At 37.9% G+C, this 12,850-nt stretch overlaps 1 long non-coding RNA gene across 1 annotated transcript in view; it reads left to right on the top strand.

Annotated features, from left to right (window-relative positions):
• Nucleotides 1-4,199, top strand: part of LOC141756689 (uncharacterized) — an 82,149-nt gene extending 77,950 nt beyond the window's left edge. The window contains exon 3 of the long non-coding RNA XR_012591513.1: nt 3,705-4,199. This is a non-coding gene — a long non-coding RNA (uncharacterized LOC141756689). The remainder of the gene's footprint in view (nt 1-3,704) is intronic.
• The last annotated feature ends 8,651 nt before the right edge of the window (nt 4,200-12,850 follow it).

The raw sequence follows: 12,850 nt of genomic DNA, 5'->3' as shown, positions 1-12,850 counted from the left end.
AGCCGCACTGCTCACGTTCACAGTGTGTCCCGGGCTGAAGAGACTTTGTTTTGTTTTATGATATAAAATACGTCAATAACTACCCCACTGATGAATTTTGAAGCCTTTACGTGTCTTAAAAGACGTTTGCTAACAAGTGGCTAATGATGTGGTGTAGTTTGTTTATAGCCAAACGTTCGCTTTTTAAGCTTTTTCCAAAAACCTAGATGGCGACGGCCGAATACCGATATATTGACGGCGAAAAACCTAAATGTTGACAGCCAAATACCGAGATGGCGACGGCCAAATACCGAGATGGCGACGGCCAAATACCGAGATGGCGATGGCCAAAAACTAGTATAGCGAAGGGCAAATACCAAGACGTTTGCTTTTTACTTCTGGCGATTGCATTCTTGCTTCAAAAATCATAAATCATGTTCTCCGTTATAAAGCCCAGGTAGATAACAATTACATCAATTACATCGACACACATATTAAAATGTAATCAAACCAGCTGCATCAAAGCTGTGGGGATATCTCAGGTTCAGACCCACAGCTTGAAAATCACCAGTACATATGGTGAAGGCTCTGACACACACACACACACACACACACTCACACACACACAGACACAGACACACACACTGTGTGGACTGACCCAGAGGCCAGATGAGAGCTGTGAAGAGAGAACTGGTGCTGGTGTTGCATTAACCTGTAACGCCTTGTCAAAGTAGTCGAGTCAAACTGTCTCAGAATACCAGATACAGTCACACACACACACACTCACACACATCCAGTGGTGTGTCAGTGTGATTAAGACTCCTTGACTTTTAATCAGTTTAATTAGGCGTCTGAAAAGGCCAGTGTTAGGTTTACTGGTCAGATAAAGGAGCAGGGAAGGCCAGTCTCTGTTCGCTCATTAAACCCAACATGATACATCCAGTTTAAACCTGCAGGAGGACAAAGAGACTGTTGAGACTCTGCAGTTGGACATAATGAGCACAGATGATATGCATCCAAAACCTTTTCTTTTTCACTGACTGTGCGTTCCAATACCCAAACTACCGTACTATTTATTATGCCAGAAATAGATTTAGTAGGTCCCAATAAATAGTATATCAAATACAGTATGCCAAACACACCAGGATGTCCTACATGTAAGTATATACATGGCGGAATAAACCTGATTCTGATACTCTCACGTTATTAATACTACGTCACTTGCTCCGACCTTTGAATAACGCCGCGGTCGGGTTTACATTGGAGTTAGTTGAAAGCCAGGGTTCGTCACATACTGTCGCTAAAGGGCGCTAAGGGGAGCTGATAGCTGCAGTGCGTACTAACAGTAAAAAAAAAAGAGATTTAGAATGCAGCCTAGAAGTCCTAGTCCTACTATTTATTAAAGGCACCCCGTAGACACATTCTCACCAACATTACTATGGATTTGTTCATGGTTCCGTAGGTGATAAACTGCTGTTGCCACTACGCTTTGTTCAGTATATATGTAAACAGATATATTTTTGTTAAACAATAAAGATAACCTTTCTCAAGAACCTTTTTTTGTTTGTTTGTTTTCGAGATGAATATGATTCGTACCACATATTTTCAGGTTTTCCCTTTTTTTTTTTTTTTACATAGATCAGGACAGTATCAACCATGTGGTGATAGCAACACGGCAACTTCACATCCTCTTCTTTTGTTTTTGTTCAAACTTTGAAAAGGCCAACGGCAACATCCTCGTGTAGGGCTGCTGTGTCCCTTTGGCGAAATGGCCAAATACCAAGATGGTGACAGGTCTTACAGCATCCTCACAAGTAAAAGTTCTCTGTGCAGTGTGAGCAAAAGTCTTCCAACTTCTCTGAGTTTATGTTGAATATTGTCATATCTGGTGGGATCCTGTCCGTGCTTATCGAGCTGGTAAAATCTGCCAGCGACAGTCGTCTTTTCAGATAAACAAATCAACGTTTGCCGGCTCGAAATGAAACCTGCTTTTGTTTACTTCTGTTTGAAATCAAGGACCTATTGTTGAAAATAATGGCTATGAATTTTCGATGGCTAATTTTCCACCATTGTTGTCAACTGCAATCGTGCAGTTCTGGAAACTTGTGAGGCGTTGCTGTGAATTTTACACGGTAAAGTCTAAAAGACAGATTTTTTGGTGGAATGTTCCTTTAACTCTAACTCAAACACATCCTCTGCCTCTTCATCCTCGCACAGATGAACAACATCACAAACACCAACGGACATCTTTTCTTCTTATTCACTGAGCCAAAGAGTGAGAGTTGTTTTGCAGCCTCCATCAAAGTCATCGCTCGTGGTGAATTCACACACTTTGTGTCGCCGTGTGGACAAAGAGGAAACACACATACACACACACACACACCCCCCCCCCCACCACACACACACACACACACACACACACAGACCGCACATAATTTCCTGAATCCGTGCCCAACTGAATGCGTGTGAATTTTTTTTTTTTCAACAATGACATGCTAATTTATTCATAACTGTCACGTTACAATCGGAGCCTCTAATGGGAGTCCTGTGAAATAGGAGTGGATGATGGAGGTGTGTGTGTGTGTGTGTGTGTGTGTGTGTGGTTGTGTTGTGTTGTGTTGTGTTGTGTTGTGTTGTGTTGTGTTGTGTTGTGTTGTGTTGTGTTGTGTGTGCGTGTGTCACTGGTCAGAAGATGATTGATGTATTTTCCTGATAGTCTGTTTCTTGGTATGGAGGTCTGAACCTGTTCACTTATTTTTTACTCTTCTGTTTAACTTCTAATTTTATTTATTTATGATTTTTTAAATGTATTATTTATTTTTTAATTTATTTTCATTTATGTATTTATTGTAATTATTTCTAAAATGTATCACTTATTTTTGCATTTATTTTTATTTATGTATTTATTTTTATGATTTTCTTTAATGTTATATTAATTTTTGCATTTATTGTTATTTATGTATTTATTTTGCATTTGTTTATTTATTTATTTTTGCATTTATTTTATATTTATTTTTAAATGTATGTATTTATGTATGTGTCTAAGCATTTATTTATTTATTTATGCATGAGTGCATTTCATGCATTTAAATAAATTAAAACACAAATATCAATTTGTCACATTTTATCCATTAATTAATGACTACATTTATTTTTAACATAATTTTTGCTACTTTTAATGGCATATTTTTTCCTTTATTTATTTATTTATTTATTAATTAATTAATTAATTTATTCATTTATTTATTCATTTATTTATTCATTTTGGATTTTGGCAGGTCCCGTCCGTCATGTCTTGGTCTCTCGCTGAAACATGACTACTCTCAGTGGCTGATGTGTGTGAGCTATAACCTCCAGCAGATTATTACCATTTGGCAAATATGCGTAAAAAAAAAAGCAGCAATCATGAATAAATCAGGCGGCCACGGCCGTCACAGAGCTGGAGAGAATTTGGGGAGTTTGTATGAGCAGCAAAGTAAAGCAAGGCTGCAGTGATGTGTTGAATCACTGTTGTGTATAGAAATATGAAATAAAGGGAGTAGTGGCTAAAGGAGATTCATCCTGTGGAGGTTTTAATGAAAAACATTAATCAGTGACCTCGTTTAATCATTTATTTTGTTTGACCTCAACTCGTCAGATGAATAAAGCTGCTATTCAGAATGAATGATTTATTTGTAAAGATTATTTTTTGATGATTTTAACAAGCAATAATTTCTGTATTACAGAAAGAAGATGGAAATAAAGGGTTGAAAGGTTGAAAGCGTGGTGCAGCAGGAGGGTCGGTACAAGCTGAGGAAATAACACTGAATGATGGAGGTCGAGTCTCCTGCCGGCTTCAAGATGTCCTGTTCAGCTCTGATAGCAGTCAGCTGGAGGAGGAGGAGGAGGAGGAGGAGGAGGAAGAGGCCGACTTCACACAGACAAGAGAGGACAGGAAGACGACTAAACACAGGTACGTCACAGAGAACTACCTCACCTATAAAACCATACCAGGATGAGTCGTGAATAGTCATAATCTGCCGACTTTAATGTCAGAAAATAGCGAAAAATACAAGGTGACGTCCTCAAATTCAAACATTTGTACTACTGTATGTGCTATTCTTCATTGTATATACTTTATTTAGTTTTTTAGATTGCTTTCATACATGCAATTTACATATATTCATACTTACAAAAGTTAAGAAACAAACTTTGAATGTATGATCTTACAAACGAACAGAGACAAAACAAGATGTATAAAAAAGAAAACATCAGCATTACAAATTATAATTAATTAATTAATTAATTAATACATATATATATATACAGTATAAATATATATATATATATATATTTATATATTTTTTATATATATACAGTATAAATAAATAAATATATATATTTATATATAAATATATATATATACAGTATAAATATATATGTGTATGTATATATAAATATATATATATATACAGTATAAATAAATATATACAGCATATATATATATATATATATATATATATATATATATATATATATACAGTATAAATATATATATATATATATACTGCTACTGTTTATTAAAATGATGAAATACTAAATGGTATGCACTCTATCTCATGGCTCATTCAGCGTTGTTACGTACTGCTGATGTTGCCTCTGGTTACGGACATTGTGGGCTTGCAAACTTGAACATTGAGTCATTTCACATCATCCAGGAAGCATGTAAATTCCCTTTTCAGCACAAGTCTTCCATTAATTCTAAAGTGCTCAGGTGTAGAGTGAAGATAGTCGCTCTCACTCTGTGATATCTGTTTTGAGCTGCCTGAGCTGAAGCAAGGCAAAGCGTCCTGGTGCGGACGGACAATCGGATGCTTTAGTGAGTGACTGATGAGGCGTGACAATGGCGTTAAGTGAATCAGAACCACGTCCTATTCAGATTCTGCAGACAGAGAGAGATCTCACTAACTCCTGTCTTCTGGCATTTTTGTTTAAAGGAAGAACTGTTTTATTAAGATAAATCCAAACAGTAAATATTCATAATACATCTTTAGCCGTATTCACACGGGACTAATGTTACCAGGGTGCCATGTCCAACAGCACATTATTCCGAAAATCCGGAAGATTTCCCATCGGGAATAGCTCCACAACTAGCAGGTCTAAATGCTCCAGGCAGATTTTTTTCTTTTTCTTTGCCTAAAATGTCTCTTTTGATAGTAAAAGTTGCTGACCCCTGGGCTAGACAGACAGACCCAAAATAAATCAAGAATAGCTCCACAACTAGCAGGTCTATCTGCATGATCTTGGTCTCTATAGATAGGTAAGACCTCAGAGAATTCATCCCCAGTGTCAGTAACATTGTGACTGTCACTATGCCTGAGTACATTCTGATGAACCAAAGGAAACATTTACATTTTTATCCTCGCCTAAAATGTTTCCTAGATTAGACAGTGGATAACAGCATTATAACAATGATGCCGTGCACAGAGATGCCACTGAATTCATTCAGCAACTCCTCGACTACAACTGAGCCAAAGCAGATAGAAATAACACAAAGCACATAGATTCTACAAAGGCTTTAGTAATGATAGGACCAGGAGGACTCTCCATTCGGCACACCTGGATACTACCTCTTGATCTACCTCTTGAAAGGGAATCTGGCTCTAAAATACTCCTGATATCCACTACAGGAGGCTATGCGCACACAATGGAGCCTTTGGTCATGACCTTTACCCTGTGCATCATCACACTCTACCATTGTGCATCATCACACTCTACCATTGTGCATCATCACACTCTACCATTGTGCATCATCACACTCTACCATTGTGCACAATATAAAATCACAATATGAGATCAATAACAATGTAAATAAGATAACAAAAAAGAATCCAAAGCCAGGTATGTACATTCAATATAAAACAAAATATTATAAAGTAAAAATACAATTTCTCGTGTGTTGATTTTGTAACTAAATTATTGAAATCATTGCCAAACAAACATTGTTTGGACTAAATACACTTGGGAGTGTTGTTTTAGTAGCGTTAAGGCCTCGTCTTTTAGAAACTATTCAGAAAAAAAAGACCACCGCAGCAAGGAGGGTGCAGGTCGTATCCACGCTGATGCTGCGGTTTGTTTTGGTTGACGGATACGGAACGGATATGACGTCACGTTAATCTGACTACAACAATAAAAGCAGTAACTTCCTTCTACCTCCACATCGACTCAGATGAAGCAAATATATTGATTCTGGCAATTAAAAATCAATAAGCCAATAAGGTGTTTGAATTAAACCGATATATTTAGAAGCTAATAATAACCGAGACAAATAAACAATGAAACACACAAAGAAGACGGGTATATGTGGTCTCTGAGCTGTACAGAGTGGAAGAACAGAAGAAGAGCGAGAGAGAAAGATGGACGTGGACAGACAGAAACACAGTAATCATCTGGCTCGTGGAGCTGGGCCGCTGATTTAAGTCCCATTCTGCTTCCTAAAGGCTGCGGACAGATCAATAAGGCTTTCCCCTGGTATGTAATGAACATCATCTTCCACCCAGTGATTCTTAAATGTGTCATCCAGGCAATTGTGAAGCGCGGCTGACTCACAGCCACATCCTATCGCTCCAAATCTAAAGCAGGAAATGGTTTCCCGCCCGCAGGCATCACTTTGCTTCAATAGATGTAAGCCCGAGCAGGCAGATTCCAGATTGCTTCATAGGTCTGGCCCCTTTTTCACACATTTTTCCATCAATGTATTTCACTTATGTCTTTGTTTACCTCTCGTATACGCCCACCCAACCATGGGCCACCGAGATGCAGCCGCACGCAGGTTTAATCAAAGGAACCAGCCGGTTAAGAGCTCGGCAGTAATGGAAATCTTACACGAGATTCTCACATAGCTGGATGAGCACATAGACTGGATATATAACACGTGGACGTAGTCACGGTGACGTCACCCATTGGTTTGTGGACTGCCATGTTGAAGCCTCAAGATCGATGTTTTGGCCGTTATTCACAATGTTTGATATGTTATGTTTAGGGATGTGTATCATTAAGATTTTAACAGTTCTACTACTACTACTACCGATACTGCTTATCGATCGTGTGAATGAGAATCACAAATGATTCCTGTTCAGTAGGGGTGTGAATCTTTGCATATCTCACGAATCGATTCAAAACGATTCCAGATTCAAAATCAATTCTTGATTTAAAATCGATTACTGATTCAAAATCGATTCGGGATTCAAAATCGATTCCTGATTCAAAATCGATGCCTGATTCAAATTGATTCCCGATTCAAAATCGATTCCTGATTCAAAATCGATTCCCGATTCAAAATCGATTCTTGATTCAAAACTATTCCAGATTCAAAACGATTCCGATTCAAAATGGTTCCTGATTCAAAATCATTTTTTTTTTCCTTTCACAATCGAATATTAATTTTCATATCTGAATATCTGTTTTTTTATTTTACAAATTGAATATGTATTTGAATTTGTAATATTCGTTCACAGCCCTAGGTGTGTTGGACTTCTGTCCATCAGCAGCAATATCGAGCTTCTTTTGTAGAAAAATGTTTTTGAAAAATCAATTTTTTTTTGAAGTTGTGAATCAATTCAGAAGATAATCTCAATTCTTACATGAATCTTTTTTTCCCCACTCTTACTGTTCAGTGAGCTTTCCTTTGCTCAACAGCAATTCTTAAAAACAAAGTCCAGTTATGTAATCCATCATTTTATCATCAGAAACCAATAAATACACCAAGAACTCTCAAATCTCTTTTTCTCACACACACAGACGAACTACCTCTCTGTCCTCCTCTCTCCTCTGCTCATCTTCACTGCTCTTATTTGTCTTTTGTCGTATTATCATTTTCAATATTCTTTTGCATATTTGGCTCCTCTAATCCGAGCAGCCACTACGGGCCATGAAGAGAGGCGGACGTGGGCAGACAGCGTCTGGCCTCTCTGAATGCTAATCTGTCACAGCGGGTTTGTGTGACGAGCAGAGGTCGGACTTTGCAATGTTTGTTTTGTCCTGTTTAGAGGCCCAGGTGGGTGGAGTTTAATATGTCAGGACTGTTTTAAAAAAAAGGGAACAGGGAGGTTGTCAATTGCAGGGAGGTAACGTGACTTTTCAACGCTTGTCTTCTGCCTCACACGTGGCACCATAGTTGTGGGCTGTAACGTCGACCCTGGTTCAGACCACCACGACTGTAACTCACCCTGCTGGAGTAACAACTCTGACCTCTGGAGTCTGGAAGCATTTATGGTGCTATATGTTTTCTCTCTCTCTCTCTGTGTTTAATCCTGCCTTCAGTCGCTCTGCAGGTTGTTACACCTGCTTTTCCACAATGTTAAACTTTTCTCTGCCGCATTGTGGTGATAAATAAGGTGCAGTAGCTGGCGTTGTTATGGACGTGCCCTACCAACTTTCAGAGAGATAAAATCAGCTCCCCTAAAAGCAGCCTAGTGTAGGAATTATGTCCACATGGGACAATTTAGCCCCTCGTGATTTACGGCCATTCCCAACATTCATTGCCAGTACTCGGAGTAATGTGCCCTTTTTTATAGCGTAGACGGCGAGGTGGATGAACGTGTAGTGAGTCAGAGTTTCATGCGAGAGACTTGAGTTCATGCCCTGTCACAAACCTACAATCAATATTAGTTTTTTTTGTTTTTTATGAACTGTATACACAATCTTTAACCGTGACCAAGTGTTTTAGTTGCCTGACACCAAATTCACACCAGGCAGCAGAGAAAATGTGCATCTCTGAAAACGTCGCAAGACATTTCCAAACAGGCGTTATTTGGATAAACTGACCACATGTTGGGAATCTAAATGGTTCCTTTCTCATCTGAAAACATATTAAAACTTAATCAGGTGACATATTAACAGCTTTGAGCTAGCTTTTATCCAGAATCCCAAAAAATTTAATTGCGAGTACTCGAACAATCAGAAATAAGCCCCAACCCAAAGTTCCTGAACATTTGGAAAGTAAAATATTAAAAAAATATTAAAATATTGTCCCCAGAAGTTAATTTAGACCCGGCTCCCTGCAGTAGAAACGCAATGATTTCCTCAAAAGGTTCCCATAGTTCCAGGGAAGAGTTCCTGCGGTGGAAAAAGGACTATAGCAACAACATGAGATGTAAGTAATTCCTTATTAACTGTTGTCACAGTGAGATCGTTAGACACAACAAACACAAGGCTTTCATTGAGGAGACCGCTGTTCGTGTCCCATGCATTAAGTTTCACTTTCACGTTACAATCAGCTGTTCGTCACATTTGCACTGTAAAAAATGTCGTAATTTAAAACCCAACCATGTTGTTTTGTCCCTAACCCTGACCCAAAGGTAGTTTATCAAGTGTGCTATCAGTATCGGTAAGAGAGTATACTTTCAGTTTAATTTTGAATGTCCTTATCAGAGTTATATTTAACAAAAGTACACTTCATTATAGGCTACTTGCCTCATACTGACAAGTATATAGAAAAGTACAAGTTAGTATATTTGCAGTATAAAAAACTATTTAACTAGTAGTTTACTGAGAGTATACTTTAAAGTGCACACATAAACTAAAAAGTGGGCTACCAGTATAAAACTAGTGAACCATCAGTACAATACTTACACTTAAAATGTACTTTTATAAGCTAAAAAGTGGGCCTATTTAGTCCCAAGAAGTATTGAAGTAGAACACTTAAAAGTATAAAACTAGTAAACTATCTGTATACTTATAGTTTAGTTGCAGTACAAAATAAGAGTTAAATGTAAACTAGTTGTGTACTCAAAGTTTACTATTCTTACACTTAACGTATACTTAAAAGTATACTTTTATAAACTAAAAGTGGGCCAATTTAGTCCCAAGAAGTATTAAAGCAGTACGCTTATACTACTAGTACAATGATATTATTATACTCACTAAATAACGTATACTTGGGAAATATATGCTTGAACTTTGCTTAAGTATACTCGATAAAATAAACTTGAAGTGCTATCTGTTTCCAGTCTTTATTTTAAGCCAAGCTAACCAGCTGCTGGCTGTAGCTTCATATTAAGCGTCCAGACATGAGAGTGATTAGTAATTAAATCTTTCTCTAAATTAATCATGAAGGTAAATGTTTTTTATTCCAGTATGTGGGTGTGTGTATTAATCAATGAAACAGTATTTGTTGTCCTCGCTGATAGCTAACCTTGGCTCGACAGGTACGTACGCTGCTGAAAAACACTTTATTTGTGATGTATTTGTATACAAATCCACGATCCGTCTTCTTATCTCCGCTCTTTAGAAGTGCTGATCATGAGGAGTTTAATATAGAGTAGGTCCGTTTGACCTCAAATGATAAATACGTAGACGGGAGACAGTTTAAATAGGCCGTATTGATCAGAAAATAACCACGACGGCTTTGAAACTGAAATCCATTATGAAAAGAGTGCCAGTTCTCCGCTCACTCTGCGAACGGCCCCACATGGCGGATCAATAATGTTGATTAGTGCTGTGTAAATGTTTATGCTGCAACATGTTTTATTTGCAGTGAGCAATTAGTGGAGGTTATTTAGGAGCACGTTTCACCCGGTATGGCTGCAACACACGGGGGGATTTAACGATGAGCTTCTTTAAACACAGTTTTTCTCTGACTGATAATCAACAAGATTCCTTTGTTTTTCTCTCCTTTCTTTGTTGCCTGGTAACGGCTTTACTGTCACACGTCAGGTTGGGGTTCAATAATGTTGAATCTGGTAACAAACAATTTCTTTTTTGTAAAATAAAACAAATTTAAAAAAAGAGAATAATCATACAAACATGTGGACAGCCAGAAAAAAAGTAATATTTACATACAATGAAAAGAATAAACAAAAGAAATTGTCAAACAATTGATGCCTTGGTTTACATATTCCAAAAGGAGTTAGAAGAAGTATAAACTAATTTAATCCCACCCCTTAAGTCATTCATTGATAATTAACCAGCTCCATTATTGAGCTAAACATATACAGACCAGTACCAGGCCGGCATTGTAAATAAGAATTTGTTCTTAATTGACTTGCCTTGTTAAATAAAGGTTAAAAAAAACAACCAAAAAAAACATGTTGCAGAGAAAAAGCCGATCAATCAATCAATAAATAAAAACGCCTATACATATATATATAAATATGCCTGTTCTGTCCAATATTCTTTCTTTTAGCTCTGTTTTTGGTCTCCACCACCTCCTGAGGGAAACATCCGTCTCTTTAGCTGTTAAATGTTCCACTCTGTTCACCCGGCTATAGTCTCTAACTGTGTCCGTCTGCTGTAGAGCTGCAGGGCAGGTAGTGAACGGTGGCTTTATCTCAGCTTGTTTGATGAAAACAGCTGTCTGAGAGCAGCGAGACCCGGAAACCAAGACAATGAGCTGAGAGCTATAAAGCTCCATAAAGCTGAATGAAACTGCAGAGTCTGGTGATACAACCTACACATACACACAGCTGGAAACCTGTGATTGTACTTTAATGAGGGCACATTACAACATGCATCTATGTGATGGCAACACATTCAGAAACGTAACACTTGTTGGCATGTCAGTAATGAAATAATACAAGAGATACAAGAGAGAACTTAATTCAGACATTATTAAACCAAAACCAACATATTATAACAGATTTACACAAACAATGCATTCATTTCATCATGTCACAAGTTTATTTTGCTGTGTCGTTGTATAGATTGATTTCATTAGTTTTTTTAATTTAAACCTTTTTCTTTCTGTTGTTTTTTTAACTGTGCAAATAAAATAAACTTTCAGGCTCCATCAGAAAGTTTTCCAAGCTGTGTTCCTAGTTTTGTCAGCGACGTTTCCACAAAGAACTTCTCTCCATATGAACAATCACTCAGTCCAACACAGTCTCACGGCAGTTCATGAAATAGTCACGAAATGTAATCTACTTGATTCGTGTACATAGAGACACAAATGTCCCTTTTTCTTGTGACCCTCAACACGACTTTCAACAACGTATTTTTTGTGCGTTTTCCTACGAATGTCCAGCAACACGTGAAGCACACGTCAAATTCCACTCTAGTCTTTTCAAAATAAAACTACTTAGTTAGGTTAGGGAAAAGATCGTGGTTTGGGTTAAAATAACATCGGAAATGGCGATACTTAAGTACGGAAGTTACGTGACAAAAACGACTTATTTAGGTTTAGGATGAGATCGCAGTTTGTGTTAAAACAACTCTAGAAATGGCGTAACTTCAGTACGGAAGTTAGGTGACAAATAAATCAATGTTGACTTCTGGCCTCACACGGGGCACCAACAGCGGTCTACTGGTGAAAGTCTGACGTTTTTTGACACACCCGTCCACCCCGACCTCCTCCCTACGCAGCATCTGTCGCTCTACTTCCTGTTTCACAATTAAATGGATTACATATGAATTGATTTTGAACTGACCATCACGAAAAATGTGAAATTTGTGTCTCTCAATACATTAAATGACATAAATATTTCACGAGCTGCTGTGCGACCGGGCTGCTCAGTTTGACTTCAGTAAAAGGTCAGCTTCTCCCCGTTGAAGTACGTTTCTTTAGGACCAGAACTTCTGGTCCTGCTAATTAAAGTCTTTAATGTGTTAGTTGCATGTTGGTCCCGTTGGCTCGCCCCCCCTCCCTCCTGTACTCACAGACCGGTAACAGTAAAGTTTACCTCCGTCCACTGATGACTCAATACATCTCGTGTCTGTCTAGTTAACAGGCATTCTCTTAATCTTATTTGTTCAGGGAGGAGTGGATCCTGTTTCACTTCTCTTTATTAGACAGCTCAGCCTCTGGAGGTGAGACAGGTTTAATTAAACCCTTCAGTGATGAGACCGTTTGAAAATCACAAATGACAATATGCCCTGATTCACCACCTCTCATTTC

The sequence above is a fragment of the Sebastes fasciatus genome, chromosome 18 (assembly GCF_043250625.1).
Source record: "Sebastes fasciatus isolate fSebFas1 chromosome 18, fSebFas1.pri, whole genome shotgun sequence".
NCBI lineage: Eukaryota > Metazoa > Chordata > Actinopteri > Perciformes > Sebastidae > Sebastes > Sebastes fasciatus.
This window is presented reverse-complemented; position numbering and strand designations above follow the sequence as displayed.